Below are 17,151 nucleotides of genomic sequence, written 5' to 3'. Positions count from 1 at the left end.
GGTTTAAGTAGTTCTAAGTTCTAGGGGAGTGATGACCTCAGTAGTTAAGTCCCATAGTGCTCAGAGCCATTTGAACCATTTTTTTGTCATTTGAGCAAACGGCAAGATTGATTTCACATCATTTGTGTTTTCCGAATCCGTAGTGCTTTTCATTCAGTGTTTCTGGTATTTTAAACTTCATCTACTGTTTTAACTACCATTTGCAACTAAACGATGTCGTGGTACACACGACTCGAAAAAACTAACACTAGTTTTTCCTCATAATACCTCTGACATCTTCACCTGTGTTACATTACCCAGCGTAGGTTTCGCAAAAGAAGATGAGAGGTGCAGTAATATCATATTAGGCTATTCAGATTCGCAGGTAAGGCACTGAAAAAATGTTTCACTGTACCCGGCACTGCAGAAGCCTGAGATTTCAATTTTTTTCGGTATGGTCATAGTGTAAGACTCGTGAAGGGCGAAGAAATGTCTTATCGCTACAGTCACTCTTCTACAGGGTGGTGGGAAACAGTCTGAAAAGCTTGTAAAATTCTTACAGTGTATATTTTTCTGAAAAATAATTCGTAAGAAAAAATGCGATACGTTGCTCCGTTTCCGAGTTAACATTTCTGTTAGCCAACAGCCCGTGGCTCGCGCTAGCTCAGTCGGCCCGCCAGATGCAATAAGTATTAGTTGTTGTCATAGCACAGATGATAGCGCGAGAGACTGCTCAGCCTTTGGCTTGTTTTCGATCCTTACTACCGTCCCACATCCAGTTTTTGTATCGCTCACTTGTTCGATTTTAGGGAAGCAACAAACGACGTAAACATTTCGAAATACCGCCCCTGGTGCGCCGCTTGAATATGCGCGTAAGAGCCTGATTGGTTAACTTAAATGCTAATGAAATCGGAAACAGCGAACCTATCGAATTTTTTGCTTAACAATTATTTCTCTGGACAACCTACGCTGCAGTACTCTAACAAGCTTTTCAGGCTGTTTCTGAGCACTCTGTCTATTTCGTGCAGGGAGTCAGCCCGTCAGCTTAACAAACGTGTATCGCGGGTGGCCTGTGCCATATATCGCAGGGGCTACATCGGTGAACACCACCTCCGCAATCCCGTGCGCATGCCTAGCGGCAGGCAGCAGTGGTATCGGTACAGGAGGGAGCAGTCAGCGCGGGCCTATTCTATTCTGCAAGTTCACCTGTTCAAAAATAGGTCCCACTTGCCCTGGCGCCTTAACAGAATTTAGGTTAGCGCTCAGTTACGACGAGAGACTGGCAGTCAGCAGTTCGTCAAGCAGTACTTACTTTAGTTCATTCGAATGCGAAATGTCGAAAGTGATGGATGTTTCTACAGCGATCGTGCTCGGTCGACCGGCAACCTTCGCGCAAATAACCGTCAGAGAGCACAGCCAGTCGCTTCAGTATAACGAAGCAAGCTATGGAACAGGCTGTGACAGTATAATACGGATGTGATATCTAAAAAAAAAAAAAAAAAAAAAAAATGAACAGTTTTGTATATCGTAAATATTGTGCTTTTCTTTTCCATAACCCTCAAGGTGCTATTTTTAACTGAAAATGGACTTTGTTTTGTAACCTACACGTTATTTTTGTTATATGATGTAAATTTACTGGATTGGTGCCTTTACTGAAATGCAGTATCATTTGGCAGAGAGTGAAGTTGTGAAGGTAGCGCTTTCTGTGAATGCGAGGGTGACGTCAGAGCGAGCGGGCGCGGGAGGTACTTCACTGCGCGACGTGTGAATGAGTGGATACGCGAGTTGCGTGTACGGTGAATATTTAGGTATATGTGAGGCGGAGTTGTTAATTACGGGGCACGAAGAGCATGATGAATGCTGGTAGATGAATGTGGCTGCTGCAGCATCACGATTCTGCGACATAATTGGTCATTGGTAATCAGAATGTGCTCGCAGTATTGTGTGGAACAAAGGCAACTGTCGACCACAGCGAAGATGGCGCCTTATGATCTGTAACGAACTGTAAGATCGTTTCCTTTTCGTTCACGTTTTGAAACATTATGAGGCATTACCCAGTGACACTGTTCAGTAAACTCCATTTTAGTAATAAGTGACATATGTAAAACTTTAGATCCCCATTCTCTTCATTATCCTACACCATCGTCACTTACTTAGTGTCCCTGTCCTTCCTGATATTGAATATCCGAGTGTTGTTGCTTAAAGATAAAATAACTTTGATGAAAGAGAAATACTGCCAATTTTTTTCTGAAAGTAGTTATAAATGAGGCCTCAGTAAGCTAACTCTCCCGTTCAGTAATAATATTCTGAATAGATCATCGTAAGGTTGCCGAATTTTGCTCCCAGAATATATACCCACAAACCGTCCACGTTTCATTTCCTCTCAGGACCAGCTGAATTAATTAATAGACTGGACAGCTAAGATTCTTTTCCTAGACTGATTTATGTGAGGCATACTTATAGTTTACCACTGGATGAGCAGTTCAAGTAATATGTTGTGAAAAACACTCACCAATGTTTATTCCAGTTTTAAGGAATTACTTCGGCTCCTCTTATTTTTTCAATTGGCCCTGGAACAGTTAGCAGCAAAAGTGCCGCCTTGTATAACCTACTTGGACGATATTGTAGTTGTGGGTTATGCAGCTGCTGAACATTTGACAAATTTAGACTTTTTTTTAAGTTCGTTCTGTAGTTCGCTTAAAGTGCCCACAAGAAAAAGTGTGCTTCCTTTCAAGAAAAACTTGACTATTTAGAATATGCAATGAATGCACAGGAAATCATCTTGCTACTTCGCACTTGTCCGCGATTAAAAATCTGCCTGCAAGCCATAGCACTAAGAAGCTCCAAGTTGTCAAGAAGAAGCTTACCTATTATATTAAATTTATTAAAAACTCTTGATGCTGTAGTGAACTAGCTGTGCCCAGCCAGTGGTGCCTCACTATTTTTCCCGTCATCATGTGGTATCCAGCGCTCAGATGTACTGCTGTTGCATAGAGAGCATGACGATGGGCGTGTTGTAATTCTGCGCACCTTGCTGTGGGATGTTTTGTTTTAAAGCATCAAGTTCATTGGGGCATAGTTTGCACGAAGGAACTCACCCGACATCATTATGCTTGGGAAGCCACGGATGCTCAGATCGAGTAAATGACCTCTTATTGCAAAGTGTGTGCAGAACTTCAATCAGCTCCGCCATAACGCTTTTTTGAGCGTCCACGTCCATCTGTACCACAGCAATGCACCCATATTGTTGTTGTGGATCTGTTCGGGAACATGCATTGATTGTTGGGGGTAGACGCTTATAATAAATTTCCTTTTGTTGACCCCGTGACATCCACCACTACTGCGAGTACAGTATCGCCTTTGTCTAAATTCTTTTGTCTTGAAGATCTTCCTTAGGTCTCACACAATGGACCACAGTTCTCGTCAGCTCATTTTCAACTGTTTTTTCACACCACAAGCATTCATTATGTTACTGCTGCCTCTTTTCACTTTCAGTCCAACGGTGAAGCCGAACGGTTTGTTCTGACGTTAACAAGTCACATGGGGAATCTCTGTTCCTCCTACCCATGGGAACAAGTCCTATAGATTTTTCTGCCCTCCTACCACTCCTTGCCACATGACGAGGAGCCGCCAGCAGAATTACTACACGGTCATAGCCATCGTACCTTGTTGCATCTTTTGTGGGCACCACGGAAACATTTCGTTCTGCCTGTCAGACAAAGTTTCAGTTGCATGATGCAGTCTTATTTAAAGTATTTGGCAAGAAAAAGCGTTGAGAGCACAATATCATTAAAGAAGCCATCGGTCATTCTTCTTACATCGTACAAGGTTCCGCTGGGCTGCATCAGAACCAGCTGCGACACTATCCCGAATATGTCAGAGATTCTACCACAGAATTTTTGCCCACAGACCCATCACGCTGTGGAGTTCACACTAGCAGTTGCCTTCACCTCTCCGCTAGCAGTGGCTAGCAACATCTGCAGTGGCGCCCATGGAGTCTGACACCCCACTGTCACTGCTACCACACTGAGGTCTCATACTTTGACACCCGTCCTGCAGCGTGAACCGATGTCCGTGGAGACACTGCCCCTGGATGCTCAACCCGACGCCCCTTGCTGTTCGCCTGACCACAGCGCCTATGCCTCTACATAAGGGCGTGCATTCCGTCACTAGTTTCATGGCCAGTGTCAATGGTCATTTTCAAGATGGATACTACGGTATAAGCACAGAGCTGCCATTGGCTACATGTCTCCTCATCTGCATCCGCATTCAGTTCCACCCCCTTGCTGTCGTCATGTGCACCACAATACACGATGACAGTGTGGAGGTTTGGTTGGGGGTAGGAGTGTTGTGTCGCGTGAAGTGTGAGGTGCCAAAGCAAGGTTGGTGCCTCATGTCCACAAACGTTTCGCTATGCTGCCACATCCACTCGTCTAGTTACGGCCAAGTGCAGTACTACTCAGCCCAGCCTGTGATCTCCGAGTCAGCCGACAGCATCGACTTCTTGTAATCCTGATGTGTGAATTTATTAAGCAAAATTCAACAAGTTATTGTTAAACGCACTTAGCGAGAGAGAGAGACCTGTATTTTTCCTGTGTCAAATGATACGTTAAGGTTCAGAAACGGTTTTAAACACTCGATACCTTCCTGTAGAAATGGATTGTACAGAGTTGAGTAATTCTTCTTGTCTATGTTGTAATAAATTGAACTAATACTCTAAGTGTTGTAGTATCCACTTCTCCCAGAGCAAACCAAAAAAACCACCATTATACTGGCGAGTGTACTTTCGTCTGGCACAATAACGTTTGGCTCTAACGGCCAGGGTTCATTGGCTTATGACGCCACTGGCCCCACAGATGGGATGACAACAGCAGCAGATGTTTTCTCCTTTGTGAACAGGCCAGTGGCTTCTTGCATCTATGCGGCTACCAAGGGAGTAAGTGTTCGCTTGGAGGAACCTTGCCCTTTCTTTCGCTGCGAAACTGGGCAGCGGAGAGTGCAGGCCGTCCTTCTATGGAGCCACAGAGATCACGTGCAAGCTCTGTGTGCAATTTCCGCAACTGGTGGCACTCCTCCTTCATCTCCGTATCCAAGGTGTCCCTGAGGGCAAACCTCTCAACCGACATGATGACATTAAAGGCCGCAGTTGCCTCGTCTACTATATTGTGCATTTCTGCGCCCATGTTGTCGGTCTTATAACATTAGGTAGCTTTTAGCATTAGGTAGCTTTTCTTGCACTCTCACTTCCAGCCGGTCTGTCACACCATTGGTGTGACATTCTGTCCGTTCGTGTGCATGGGCGACTGCTGCCGACTCCTCGTCCTGGTGCGCCGGCTTAAGGTTTGCCGTTCTGCGTCGTCTTTTTTGCCTCTGTGTCTTTGGTTATGGAGACACCATCATCCCTCTGTTGGTCTGGTTGTAGCTTGCGAAAGCCGGACAGCTTAGTCAGTCAACAACTTGGGGCTCACCAAACAGGCGTACGACGACGTTGCTTCTCTGCCTCTGCCACAGCTGCAACTGTGGACTTTGTGGTGATGCGGCACATCTTCGCCACATAACCTTCTCTCTAGCACCAGAAGCACTGGGGCTTGCAGTCCCGGTCAGGTGGAAGGGCTTCCACTTTGACACGGAAGCCAAGGATCTTACGCAGCTCAAGGATGCTTACCGTTTGTACGACAACGATAGACTGTGGCGATCTCTTCTTATTTGTTCGGTTACGCTGCCTTTGCGCCGCATCCCTGAACCCAGCTCGATGCAATACTTTTTGGATTGACGCCTCTTTACAGTCCCAAGGCAGCTCACGGAAGAGAGCCTTAGTACTCTTATCGTGCTGTTTTGGCAGCATCGTCTTCTTGCCAGGAGGCTCTATAATGTGGGAGACTACAGCTTTCTTTAGTGCCTTGAAGTCGGCCAAACTCGCTGCCTGCAGCTCAATCGTCGCTACAGAGTCGACAGACTCCACACTGACTCCGTGCTCGGAGCTGATGGCTCTCGATATTCCACCATAACCGAGTCCATCAACATGAAGTCGCAAATATGAGGCAGCAAAGGAGGTGGAAACGTGGGTTGTACTATGCCAAGACTGACTGGTAGCTACAACAGGAAAACACAATTAATTAGCAGGCGTACAAAATAAGAAAGTATTTATTACTTAACTTTGTTGTAGTCCATGATCTGTTGGTTTACAATTATAGAAGACTCGACTAGACTAAGCGTCTGTAGTATTACATAGTTTACGAGTCACAGACCTTGCAGTGACGAATTAATCTCTCGTGATCTTGAATAACGAATCCGGTGAATTTGAAGACTAACTTGGAACTGGGCTACAAAGACTTGATGGCAGCAATGACTGGGCTGTAGACGATGGGTGACTAACATCGGCGCTGGCTGACCACTGAGCGCGGCTACGAACTGTAGACTGGCACAACTACACTACACTCCTACTACACATGAATTTGCCTAGCGCCGCTTCGCGGCGAGCATAAGTACTACTCTTTGGCTAGCACAGCCGTTCTTCTGTTCCGTTTATCGAGAGAATCGCATCCGGCGGATCGATCTCTCAGGCGGCGGTATGGTCGTATGACTGACGACATCACAGGGGCAGCTAGTTATCTTGCATACAGCTCTGTCCACGCTGTACCTCTGCACTGGATACACGGAGGTGTGACAGGTGTGTGGTCGCTTCATTCTTACGTTGATCGGAAAACTCCCAGAGTTGCACGACACAAGGCCCATTCACTGCGTCAGTGTTCTTCCGTCCACCTCGCCTGCCCATTCCATGGTGCAAAAGCACTGCAATCCGCTTGTGTCGCCAGAACGACACACATCAATTTGCATTTCGCGAACGACACAGCACAAGCTCGCCTTCACCGCTCTTCTTCAGTCCAAGCACGGAGTGCACAACACCAGTGATGCGCTCGCTTCGGGTTCTCGAGCTGAACTCCTCACCAAGAGTGTCGGCCGTCTCGTTATCAGAGACTTGTTGTGCGCCTTAATCCAGTATATGGAGACCGCGCGACTATCCGCTTCCAGTTGTTTTACATTTGCCATTATCTCGTAGTCTATCGGCTGGTTGTTATGCCCGCGATAAAAATACTTAAGGAGAGTGAGCGTAGATCGAGAGTCCGAGGAGATGACAAAGTTTTCCTCGAGCAACGCATAGCAGTATTTAAGAGCATCCAAGATCGCCTTAAGCTCTGCCGTCATTATTATCATTACCTTTGGCTGCTCGTACTTAAATACTACTTGCGCATACATCCTGCTCCCTTCAGGTTCTTTGGGCCGTCTGTGTAGAGTATCATCGTCAATGGATATTTGGCTCGCAGCACGGGTAAGGCATGAGGTGAAATAGGTGAAGAAACTGGCAGAGCAAATTTCGTGTCAAGCTCAGCGACAGTACGTAAGTAACTGACGCAGCAGGGTCAGTGAAATGAAACGGAAATGAGGTAACGATTTCTTCTCAAACGAATGTAGGGTAATGTCAACAGGAGCAGAAAATGGCATTATACGGATAGGATTCATTACGAACAGCAGAATAGGGCAGAGGGTGAGGTACTGTGAGCAGTTCTGAGATAGTGTTGTACCCATCAGATTCGACAGCTAACCGTAAGGGTACTCTGGACGTTGTCCTCTAGAGTATGCAAAGTTGTCCTGCTGATTTGATATAATTAATTGTTCCTCTCCCTACGAAATTAAACGAGAATCACAATTAACTGAGTTTACTACATTTTACAAAGACTGACAAATCAGAGCTAATACTTTGGCAAGGCTTTGTTAAAGGATCTAGGGACTGATTCCGATAGACGTGTATCAGTACAAAACAGTTATAACTGTGAAGTCGTATCGTGATTGTCGAAATGGGAGTATTAAATGGGAAATAGCGCGAGAGAACGACATACGTTCCCACTGCGGCAAGAGTTGAAAGCACATTGATCGTGAAATCTATAAGCAAGTCTTCTGAATGGAGCCTGAAGTTACTGAAACAGTAAAAAATGAGTTGTCTGTCCCTACAGCTCGTTTCGCTGTCGCAGATAGATCTCACCATGCTAATCTTCAGGCAGAGGCTGAAGTGGCTGCCATATCAGACATAAGTCGTGCTTGCGACTAAGTTCAAATCAGCCGGAAAATTTTCTACGTCTCTTGTTCATATGCTTGAGGAGGCACCTGGCTGCTCTGCTGCTCACATGATGAGGTGCGGAGTGGAGTCTGGTGGTGAAGAGTCCCGAGAGTAATAGATGGCCGGCCGGAGTGGCCGAGCGGTTCTAGGCGCTACAATCTGGAACCACGCGACCTCTACGGTCGCAGGTTCGAATCCTGCCTCTGGCATGGATGTGTGTGATGTCCTTAGGTTAGTTAGTTTTAAGTAGTTCTTAGTTCTAGGGGACTGATGACCTCAGATGTTAAGTCCCATAGTGCTCAGAGCCGTTTGAACCATTTTTGAGTAATAGATGTCCACTGCCAAGTCACACACCCCTGAAAATTCTCTCGATATCCCGTTACGTTTCGAGAGAATTCTTCCATCAGTTACATGCATTCTAGTCCTCCACGTGTCGCTGACTGTGTAGACAGCTATCTAAACGAGGAAAATTGCACACTAATGTAAAAGTGGAAATTCACAGTCATGGAGAGCATACGAGGAGTGCACAAAGAAACTCAGAAGCTTAACACCTATAATTCATCGATATCGAATGACGGTCTACAAATATCACCCTCTACATGTCCGGATCTCCTTTATCGTATTCGTATGATTACTGCTTATAAATACGACAGCGAAATTCTGTCAGAGACCTCGTTAACAGCACAGTCTCTCCCTCCCCCCCCCCCCTCCTCTCTCTCTCGCTCTCTCTGTCTCCGTTATTTTTATAACAACCAACGGAGTAAAACTACGAACTACAAAAAAAAAACATCACTGACGTCACCCTGAAATCACGTGATCGGAAGTGCCACCATGTTGGATCTTCAGAGTATAAAGGGAGGCCAGATAGCCACAACTGATCAGCCTTCCGTCGTCGCTGAATGTGTAAACATGGATTCGTCTAAGGTGCGAAACATCCCTCAGTTGTTAGGGAGGAGGACAAGACCAACAGATGAACGCTTCGGTTTGTGGTTATTACGGCAGAACCTAGATAATCTGGTTATTGATATCGCCAACATAAATTTCACCTAAAGGTATACTATTTAGAAAGAAGAATGTAAATGTGCTTACGCCTGTTGCAAAACCGTTTTGTGGTAACATTATAGCGGTTAAAGTCTGTTGTCTAGATGACTATCAAGAACAATTGGGAAGAAGAATGTATGTAATGTTAAAGAAGAAGATATGTGGCTCATTTAACTGTTATCTAAGTAGTAAATTATCCAATTTTGTCACTGCGAGAGATGGCGTCATGGCAAAGTTACCTTTACTCCCACACGGAACGATAGTGTGACAGCATGGGAGACACGGGGAAAAATCAGCAAGTAAGCACTGGAATCTATTTCGAAGAAATATAAAAATCCTGTGGTTATACGACATAAAGTGGAGTTCGCTGACATTAAAATTGATCTTCTAATGGAGGAGCTTCCTGGAATACTGCAACAGTGCATGTAGACGACTGTTACATTTTGGATTTGGACATAAAGAAAGACTTTGCTGTAATTTTTAATAAAATGGAGATGTGCGACTACTTAATATCAAACCACGACTTCTGCATCCAAGGAGATCGCCAGGAAAATAGCGATGTGATTGTAGCCAACGATAAGACAGTTGGAATAGACTGTCTAATTTGTTAAACTCCAACTTTAGAGTAAAGACATAATAAATTTGTATGTCAAGTCTCAATCCTGTCTAATTTGTTAAACTCCAACTTTAGAGTAAAGACATATAATAAATTTATATGTCAAGTCACAATCCTGGAGTGAACAAAGATATTGGTAACCTCATTATACATTTTATAAAGTGTCATGGTATTCGACTACGAGAAATTTTTAGGCCTTCCTTGACTAAGCAGCATGGCATAACCAGGCTGGATGGTACAACATATAGCTACAAAAATGGTTCAAATGGTTCTGAGCACTATGGGATTTAACATCTGTGGTCATCAGTCCCCTAGAACTTAGAACTACTTAAACCTAACCAACCTAAGGACATCACACACATCCATGCCCGAGGCAGGATTCGAACCTGCGACCGTAGCAGTCGCGCCATATAGCTACAGAATGGATCGTGTATTCGACCCTGTGCAACAGTGTTAAAGTGTATTAGACAACAACAAACAGTATTTACAGTGTTCTCCACTTTACTTTGTGCTACAGACGTCCATTTGCCATCAATTAACAGGTAACATGCAAAACAAGAGTTATGTTGTGTTTAGTAACGTTCTACAGCTTTTGTACTGGCATAATAAGAAGACACTAAAACTGACAGGTGTTCATGTAAGTCTTCCAGATATTCAAGACCAAGTCCAGCTTATCAGCTATGTTCTGTTTGCATACAGTTTTAAGTATGTATCTGTAAGCTACGTGGAGATTCTTAACTCTGACTCCAAGAAAGATAATGTAAGTATTATACAGAAGTGTTATGTTAAAATAGGAGAAACTTATTTTTCTCAGTCGAGAACATTGTTCTCCACAATACCGTCCGATATAGATATTGCAGAATCGGGACTGGTTGACACGAGCAACATTATTCCACAAGTCCTAAGAAAAAGAGTAAACGTATCACACCAACTTAAGCCATTCCCCATTAAAGAAATTACACTTTAAGTACATTTAATGTGTTATGCACATGCAAAGGAAACTGGAGATGGAGGGCACGGTAAAAAAGAAAAGAAAACTGGGGTATAGGGTATATAGAGAAGACAACTGCCATCAAGGAAGAATATAAGCTGCCATTGGAAAAGGAAGAACCTATTGTAGATGTGCAGGCTAGGTTTACGTATAGCTTTCAACACACTGTATGGAGAAATCTGGTTATGAAGGGGAATACAAAATATTGGCATTTACAGTAAACAGCAATGGAAATTGGTGACATGTTGGAGTACTGGACAAAATCAATGAAATAAAAAAGTGTTTCTATACTGAGGGATACACAAAAAACGTGTTCATTAAGCTCTATTCCCGGTTGGATTGGCTTGAAAAGGAGGGTTATATTCTATCCAAGTGTGGCGAACTCGATGTTGTCCACCTAGCAGCAGAACTCACATTTACCAATTTCAGAACTGAAGGAATAACTACACTCCTGGAAATGGAACCTTAAGTTTACAAATTTTACAAACGAGTGTCCACTAAATGTACACTCCTGGAAATTGAAATAAGAACACCGTGAATACATTGTTCCAGGAAGGGGAAACTTTATTGACACATTCCTGGGGTCAGATACATCACATGATCACACTGACAGAACCACAGGCACATAGACACAGGCAACAGAGCATGCACAATGTCGGCACTAGTACAGTGTATATCCACCTTTCGCAGCAATGCAGGCTGCTATTCTCCCATGGAGACGATCGTAGAGATGCTGGATGTAGTCCTGTGGAACGGCTTGCCATGCCATTTCCACCTGGCGCCTCAGTTGGACCAGCGTTCGTGCTGGACGTGCAGACCGCGTGAGACGACGCTTCATCCAGTCCCAAACATGCTCAATGCGGGACAGATCCGGAGATCTTGCTGGCCAGGGTAGTTGACTTACACCTTCTAGAGCACGTTGGGTGGCACGGGATACATGCGGACGTGCATTGTCCTGTTGGAACAGCAAGTTCCCTTGCCGGTCTAGGAATGGTAGAACGATGGGTTCGATGACGGTTTGGATGTACCGCGCACTATTCAGTGTCCCCTCGACGATCACCAGTGGTGTACGGCCAGTGTAGGAGATCGCTCCCCGCACCATGATGCCGGGTGTTGGCCCTGTGTGCCTCGGTCGTATGCAGTCCTGATTGTGGCGCTCACCTGCACGGCGCCAAACACGCATACGACCATCATTGGCACCAAGGCAGAAGCGACTCTCATCGCTGAAGACGACACGTCTCCATTCGTCCCTCCATTCACGCCTGTCGCGACACCACTGGAGGCGGGCTGCACGATGTTGGGGCGTGAGCGGAAGACGGCCTAACGGTGTGCGGGACCGTAGCCCAGCTTCATGGAGACGGTTGCGAATAGTCCCACCGATACCCCAGGAGCAACAGTGTCCCTAATTTGCTGGGAAGTGGCGGTGCGGTCCCCTACGGCACTGCGTAGGATCCTACGGTCTTGGCGTGCATCCGTGCGTCGCTGCGGTCCGGTCCCAGGTCGACGGGCACGTGCACCTTCCGCCGACCACTGGCAACAACATCGATGTACTGTGGAGACCTCACGCCCCACGTGTTGAGCAATTCGGCGGTACGTCCACCCGGCCTCCCGCATGCCCACTATACGCCCTCGCTCAAAGTCCGTGAACTGCACATACGGTTCACGTCCACGCTGTCGCGGCATGCTACCAGTGTTAAAGACTGCGATGGAGCTCCGTATGCCACGGCAAACTGGCTGACACTGACGGCGGCGGTGCACAAATGCTGCGCAGCTAGCGCCATTCGACGGCCAACACCGCGGTTCCTGGTGTGTCCGTTGTGCCGTGCGTGTGATCATTGCTTGTACAGCCCTCTCGCAGTGTCCGGAGCAAGTATGGTGGGTCTGATACACCGGTGTCAATGTGTTCTTTTTTCCATTTCCAGGAGTGTATATACAAAAGTTAGATTTTGTAAAAGAATATTTGCCTGTCTTATTGACTAACCTACCAAATATCCTAAGGCATTTCTTACATGCAGTGATCTATGAGCATGCATTTCAGATGGGGGAAATGGGTGGCTGGATGACCTTGAAAGGTAGCTGAAAGTGTAGCAGCCCCCCTTGTCATACCTATACGAATGAGATTGGTTCCCCAAAGGCGTTCGCAATCACTGGGTATTCTAACTGCAGTATGCGCTCCTCAAAGGGATCCACAATCACCGAGTATTCTGACTGCAGTATGGGGTCACTGATCTGACATCCACCATTACAAGAACAAACTGCCCCTAGCCACAGGATAATTGCTATTACTAATACTATAGCTACAAGTAGTTGATGACGATGACAAAGCTGCCTGCAGAGAGGTGTTGAGGGGTATGTGCCATTCCTTGCGAGACTGGCGAAGAGGAGAAGGTGGAGGAAGAGGATGAGATACTGCAGTATCTGGCCAGTGTGAGTAGCCTGTCTGTAGCTGCTTCTGCAACCTTGACCCATTTGGCAGAGGGAGGGTGGCCCATGGACACCAGAGGGTGCTAGGGTAGCAGCAGTGGTGGCAGCAGCAGTGGCGGTGGCTGCGGGGACAGCGGCTGCGCCTTCCTGCGTGGTGATTACCGGCATCCATATCGGTGAGGTATGCCTCACTGGACCCCACTTTGGCAAAGCAGGCTTTGCCCCCCCCCTTCCCCCCCCTCCCCCCCCCCCTATGCTACGTCATATTGTGGGAGTGGTTCCCTCGAAAACAAACGGTGTAGAAGAGAGAGGGAATGACGAAAATTAAGTACAACATACCAGACATCGCCAGCTGCCACTGCTGCAAAGAAAGAAATAACAGAGATTATTATTATTTATAAGTGGAATGAGTATATGTATATAAATTACCTGTTTCGTTCTGGCTCATTGGTATATGCATCAGGCCATCCAATACCTCTTCACAACAACGAAAATCTCTCTCCATCCCCTCCACCCACTGTGGCATTCCGTCCTTGCCTGAAATCAGGATGAGCCATCTGTCTGTCTCACTGATATAACCTAAAACCACATATCAATTATTTAAGTATAAGAACATACACACATGCAAAAAACTATGAGAAAAAAATATTTTTTAGAATGTGCATTTGCAGGGGATCTGTGATGGCTTCTGCTTATCCTCTACACATACCCCTCCCTGCTCCTCTTCTTCTGCCAGGAAATTGCCTACCACAACAACAAATAATATACATCAGATTTACACATACAATGAAATGTTTGTCAAACACCATCATATCATATGTACACAGTACTATGAAGAAGAAAAAAATATATATTATTTACAATGCTGATGCTGCTGCTGTTTCTGGTTTTTAGCAACCATATCACCAATTATATGTCGGAGATATACTGAAACAACAAGATGACATGTATTTGATGCTATGAAATTCTTAGTGAAAAAGTTACAGTTGTCGATTTTCATATTCTGAATCACGTACAACAGCAAAGACTCATTGAATGACCACTAAATGACAGCGGCATATTACATGTAGAAAGAAGAATACATATACTACTTATGATGCTGTTGCTGCTGCTGCAACGTCTCCACCTTCAACTCACCCACACTTTGATGGATGTATGCTGAAACAATAAGATGAAACGTATTTAATATCACCACTACGAAATTCTTAGTGGAAGATAAAGTTACAGTTGCCGATTTGAATATTAACTTACCAGGTAATTTCCATTCCCTTCGGCATTTGCCGCCACTAGCATTGTGGCTGCTGTTGGCTGATGCCGCTGCTGAATGCTTCATGTTGGTACAAAGAAGAAAACGACGAAGCAAACAGACTACTAATGCGTGAGGGAGGAATCAAACTGAGCTGACCCAATCCTGAACAATAGCAGAATGAAGCCAGGGGTGGAGGGGGTATGGTTTATGTAGACTCAAGCTGTGTCCACTAATTTGGCAGGAGCAAATCAGACTGCAGTATTTGGAGTTGCCTTGGTCGACAGGTTTGGACCGGTTGGTTCATGCATGCACAAACAGTGAGTTGGCACTTAGTGTGGCAGAGGATACTGCTGCAAACAAAGGACACTGCTGTGGCGACGTGATCTGGCTACCGGATTGTCACAAAAAATTATCACAGTATTCTGAGACTCTATGGTCTCCTGCCTTGGACTTGTTGCCCGGAATTTCCCCGAGCAGTGGCATGTGACAGGAAGTGGCCACTTGAGACATACAAAAACTGTGAGACAGCTGACAGCACAGCAGCCAACACTGGTCAAGGGCCTGAGCAGGCATACGGCAGCCTCTGTCACACTGTCACATGGTGCAGCCAAGCAAAGTGGGCTGCGCTTGGATGCACGAATCAGGGTTCCCGACACATCTGCCACCGATTTCGTGATGGTATTCCTTGCACGATCGGAAAAAAAACTCGCTATTTGATTAATTCATTTCGATGTATTTTACAAGACTTGCATCTTCCAAAACACCAAAAAAGAGAGATCCAACTCCTGTGAATTGAATTGTATAAATAAACAGAATATCCTTTGTTATGTTATTGACATTGGTTTAAATTTCCTGTCATGAAATCCTTCCTCTACAGGCTGAGTCTTTTTCCCACCAATTTCCAGATGGAGGAGGGGAGGGGGTTGGGGGATTTTCCAGAGGGGGAGGGAAACATTAATTTATCGATTTAAGTAATTATTCAATTAATTTAGTATCAAAGGTGTGCCTGTACTGGTGAGGGGTTTCCTAAAGGGGTAGGAAGGTGGAGAGGGGGTGGGAGAGGTGGGGAGCTATTTCAGAAGAATTGATTATCACCAGAAGGTCATAAATCAATTAACAAACAATAGATTAAGGGGAGGGGGTCATAAATCAATCACGTTTGCCCCTGCATGTATGCTTTCCCTTGAATGTATGCAACTTGCACTAACAGTATGGCCCAGAACATAGTTTACCTTACTACTAGCAGCATCCCATAATGTCAAAGGTGGCCTAACTCTTGTGTTCTCCCTTCTCTTACTCTTTCTATCTGTTGAGGGTGGTTCATATCGGAGACACTCTGCTTTTTATATTTGTTTCATAATTGCACTCTTCTGGGCCTCACCAAATTGGAATTTCTTCTCTCTCCACATTCAAGTTGTTAGAAACAAAATCTGTCAGTGGTCACACACTAAGGGAGATCGTATATGTCTTGTGATTTCTGGCAAGTGGTACTTTGGGATGGTTCTTCAAAGTAAGGCCATCTGACCAAGAGATATTGACCTTTGCAGCTGCCAGTGAGCTCTTCTGAGAATTCTCCCTAGAGGCAGCCTCCCCTGTTGCCCTACATGAGCAGCTTCTCCTATGTGCTTGCAGCTCAGTTCAGAGTGCCTTCATAGATGCCACTTATTTAGATGAACCATGCAATTCAGTATATAAATGTAAACCAAGTTGACTCAGTACTGTCAATCACTGGTACTAATACATATCTCATTTATCAGTGGGTAACAATTATCCCAATTTGACCGGTCTTTTAAACTCTGGTTTGTATCAGTTAAAGACAGTCTTAGAGAAAAATTCTCATGTGTCAAAACTAATGGTGACAATCAATGTTCAGGTATACATGCCAACATAACAATCAACAGATAAAGATGTAGAGAAAGAACATGAAGATACTGAGTAGGTAATTCATTACGAAAAGGGAGAAGATAATCTAATAGCCATGTGGGATTGAAATGCTGTCGTAGGGGAAGGAACAGAAAACAGAGTTACAGGAGAATATTGACTTGACACTAGGAATGGAAGAGGAGAAAGAGTAACTGAGTTCTGCAGTAAATTTCAGATGTAATTAGCTAATACTCTGTCAAGAACCACGTGAGGAGGAGGCATATTTGGAAAGACCCAGGGACATCGGTCGATTCCAGGTGGATTACGTCACGCCCAGACAGAGATTCCTAAATTAGATACTGGATTCGTAAGCCTTGTTTATTTATGTATTCTCTCTGGTATTGTAAATTGTTCTTAATAAAGGAAGTCATTTGGTCAGAAGCCCACTTTCAGTCAAACCCCAGGCAAATACCATTTCCTCCAAAACCCAGTGCCACAACGTGTTCACTGGCTTGTTAAAAATCCTCTTTGACATTACAACGTACGGTTCGCGCAGTATGTGATTTGGCAGCACAATCGATAACGCAGTACTCAGCGTCCTTTTTTCGATACTGACAGTCCACCAAAGGTCTGTCTATGTGAACACTGTTTTACTGTTTAAAAAGTGTTGTTTTGTAGGACATTACTCCACTACAAGGCAATAAATCAGAAATGAGATGCGATTTGTAGAGAACCCTTTGACCAATAAGTCCCCCATGTCATTACAGTATACATCTGTGAACTTCTAATCATCCTTCTTTTCTTATGCATAGGTCTGGCTTTAGAAGTCTGGTTGAACTGTTTCTCTTTTTCCTAGTGTTTTTTTTTTAATT

This window comes from Schistocerca americana, chromosome 3 (genome assembly GCF_021461395.2).
Source record: "Schistocerca americana isolate TAMUIC-IGC-003095 chromosome 3, iqSchAmer2.1, whole genome shotgun sequence".
NCBI classification, from domain to species: Eukaryota; Metazoa; Arthropoda; class Insecta; order Orthoptera; family Acrididae; genus Schistocerca; species Schistocerca americana.
The sequence above is the reverse complement of the archived record's forward strand: the minus strand, read 5'-3'. Positions refer to the sequence as shown.